Source organism: Mesoplodon bidens (assembly GCF_964165515.1).
Source record: "Mesoplodon bidens genome assembly, chromosome: X".
In the NCBI taxonomy this organism is placed as follows: domain Eukaryota; kingdom Metazoa; phylum Chordata; class Mammalia; order Artiodactyla; family Ziphiidae; genus Mesoplodon; species Mesoplodon bidens.
In genome coordinates, this window is record NC_138163.1 from 77444363 (window position 1) to 77448203 (window position 3841).

General features: G+C 34.7%; 1 pseudogene across 1 annotated transcript; it reads right to left on the reverse strand.

Annotated features, from left to right (window-relative positions):
• Window positions 1–402: 402 nt before the first annotated feature.
• LOC308609356 (trafficking protein particle complex subunit 13-like) lies at window positions 403–1289 on the reverse strand (annotated as a pseudogene). The gene has a single exon. The product of its transcript is annotated as a trafficking protein particle complex subunit 13-like (transcript).
• Window positions 1290–3841: the final 2552 nt, after the last annotated feature.

Genomic DNA, 3841 nt, shown 5'->3' on the forward strand with positions numbered 1-3841 from the left:
ATTATCAGTAGACTTCTAAGATTTTATGTTCTCTCAATACCAGCTTTACTGAAAAGGGAAGTGTTGAATGCTATTAAGGATTTCTGGAAAGCAGTTATAATCATTTTTAAATGGTGACCTCATTCTGAAAAAAAAAATTTCAACGGCTACCTGTAATGACCTTAATCAGTCACAAATATTAGGAAACATATAAATTTAGAATTGGAAAGTACTTCAAATAAGATCAAAGTCAAGATTGTTCTTTTTGAGATCAATATATGTTTAATTCTTAATGGTTTCAAAGAAAGTAAATGAAAATAATCTGCCTGTATGTTTGCTATTAGTTGATCATTTTGCTGCTAACAAAGCTATGAAAAGCTTTTCTGTGAAATGCCCTGGAGAGCATAACACTGGAAATTTTCTTCAGCTTCTCATTTTAACCATGGAAAGTATTACAAAAACTTTTGCCACATCATCAGAGATGTATATTTTCTTTAATAATTTGTCTGTTATTTGTATGCCAGAGACACTTTGTAGGCCCAGTTGTAAAGAGAGTAGTGTCAGGGTAAAATTGAGCATTGAACTTGGAGGTAGCTTTCCAAGATATCTTCCTGAATCACCACACTAACGAATAGAATCTGTATCACACATCTTTAAAACCAATTTCATTTTCCAATCACTGTGGTTTGTTATCTTACAGGTAATATGAAAAGGCTCTTCTAGAATTACAGTATCTGGGACTGTCTCCAAAGACAGCCCCATGTTTCCATAACCTGGAGCCTCTCGTTCAATTTTAATTGTCTGTAGCATTGCCATTTCACCTAGATTCCTTTTCCACACTATATCCAATTTTCCCATTTTGCTAGTCCTCTAATGGTAGCAGCTTTTTCTGAAAATTCCTGCTTGAGCTGAAGCTGGTATAAATACTGGCATCCCTCCATTGACTGCAAAAAGGTTCTCGTTCCAAAGGTACACTCATCTTCTCCAGCCTGATAAACAGTATTTAATTCTGCCACAGTGTACATTTCAGATGGCTTTAAGGAAACCTTTTGTATAAAGACAGCTGAAGATGAAATATTCTGAATCTGGATTTCAAGAAACAAGTCACTCATCTCTGAATTATAAAACTTAGTTTTAACTTCAAATGGTGAGAGGAATGAAAGTAAGCACAGTTTCCTTAAAAACATCTTTCCTTCCACACTGTGTTGAATAGATACTGAACCCACAGGGACAACTCTTCCAACGTCTATTACTTTGTCATAGATTACTTCATCAGTACAACAATTGGATGCAAGTTCTGCCACAGCCATGGAGACTGAGAGGTGTGAAGGCTGAGTACTTGTCTGAAAATTAGTGTTTGCAATATGATTTTTACAACTTAATTTCAATCACTGGGAATTCTCACATAAATAGAATTATTTTCCCTCTCAAAACATAGTTCTAAGGATTTATGATGAATTCAAACTTTCCCCCAGTTATTGACATTGCTGGTGGAGTGTCACCTGTCATGATCTGGTTAGAGAAATTACCAGGTAAGTTATTATCTTCACATGTGACTGAAAAGTTGGTGAATAAATTATGCTTAGTAGACAGAATCATTTTGAATGTCAGAAAGATCTCCTGTAATGGATTCCCTTCCATTTTGACCACAACTTTGCCCCAATGTTTAAAAAAGCAACTGAGGTTTAATCAGGTATGACAGGATGACAGACACAGAGACAACTGCTTTTGAAAGAACAGTTTATTAGTCTTGACCTAAAATAAACAGACTGCCAGTTATTTCTCCAGGCAAAACGTGTTTATTTGGGATCAGCAAAGAGTTGTAGTTTGAGATCTGCAACCATGGTGAGCCATGTATAAGTGCCCACATAGCAAGGGAAGGAGAACTCTTATAGAAGGGGAAAAGAAAGTTTGGAGGGCTACAGTAAACAGAGTCCATGGTTTTTCATTGGCTGAATTGTTGCCAGGAAAGAAGAGCTCTTCCTTCCTTTCATTGGCCTTTCCTAGCCTTGCAAGATATAGCATCCTTTTCCGGGCTATCAACTTGAATTGAGGTTTTTACTTATTATTTATTTTCTTTTTAATACATATATTTATTTAAGTTTTTCTGACTTTTTTATTGAATTATAGTTGATTTACAATGTTGTGTTAGTTTCAGGTGTACAGCACAGTGATTCAGTTATATACACACACACACACAAATATATATATATATATATATATTCTTTTTCAGATTCTTTTCCATTATAGGTTATTACAAGATATTGAATATAATTCCCCATGCTATACAGTAGGTATCTGTCATTTATCTATTTTATTTATAGTAGTGTGTATCTGTTAATTCCAAACTCCTAATTTATCCCACATCTCTTTCCCCTTCAGTAAACATATATTTGTTTTCTATGTCTTTGAGTCTGTTTCTGTTTTGTAAATAAGTGCATTTGTATCATTTTTTAGATTCCACATATAAGTGATATCATGTGATATTTATCATCCTCTGTCTGACTTATTTCACTTAGTATAAGAATCTCTAGGCCCATCCATGTTGCTGCAAATGGCATTATTTCATTGTTTTTTATGGCTGAATAATATTCCATTGCATATATATACCACTCTACTTTATTCATCTGTCAATGAACACTTAGATTGCTTCCGTATCTTGGCTATTGCAACTAGTTCTGCTATGAACATTTGGGTGCATGCATCTTTTCAAATTATAGTTTTTGTGTTTTCTGGATATATGCCCAGGAGTGGGATTGCTGGATCATATAGTAAATCTATTTTTAATTTTTAAAAGAACCTCCATATTCTTCTCTGTAGTGGTTGCACTAATTTATTTTCTGACCAGCAGGGTAGGAGGGTTCCCTTTTCTCCACACTCTCTCCAACATTTATTACTTGTAGACTTTTTAATCATGGCCATTCTGACTGGTGTGAGGTGAAACCTCATTATAGCTTTGATTTGCATTTCTCTAATAATTAGCGAGATAGCATCTTTTCATGTACCTGTTGGTCATCTGTACATCTCTGGAGAAATGTCTGTTTAGGTCATCTGACCATTTTATGATTAGGTTGTTTGTTTATTTTTATATTGAGCTGTATGAGCTGTTTTATTTTGGAACTTAATCCCTTGTCAATCAAATCATTTGCAAATATTTTCTCCCATTCAGTAGGTTTCCTTTTTGTTTGTTTATGGTTTCCTTTGCTGTGCAAAAGCTTTTGAGTTTAATTAGGTCCCATTTGTTTATTTTTGTTTTTGTTTCCATAATTCTGGGAAGTAGGTCAAAAAAGATCTTGTTGCGATTAATGTCAAAGAGTGTTCTACCTATGTTTTCCCCTAAGAGTTTTATAGTATCTGGCCTTACATTTAGGTCTTTAATCCATTTTGAGTTTATTTTTGTGTATGGTGTTAGGGAGTGTTCTAATTTCATTCTTTTACATGTAGCTGTCCAGTTTTCCCAGCACCGCTTGCTGAACAGACTGCCTTTTCTCCATTGTATATTCTTACCTCCTTTGTTGAAGATTGATTGACCATAGTTGTGTGGGCTTATTTCTGGGCTCTCTATTGTGTTCCATTGATCCATATGTCTGTTTTGTGCCAACACCACACTGTTTTGGTTACTGTATCTTTACAGTGGTGTCTGAAGTCTGAGAGGGTTATGCCTCTATCTTTGTTCTTTTCTCTCAGGATTGCTTAGGCAATTCTAGGGCTTTTGTGGCTCCATATAAATTTTAAGATTATTTGTTCTAGTTCTGTGAAAAATGTCATGGGTAATTTGATAGGGATCACATTAAATCTGTACACCTCTTTGGGTAGTATTGACATTTTAACAACATTAATTCTTCCAATCCAATAGCATGGG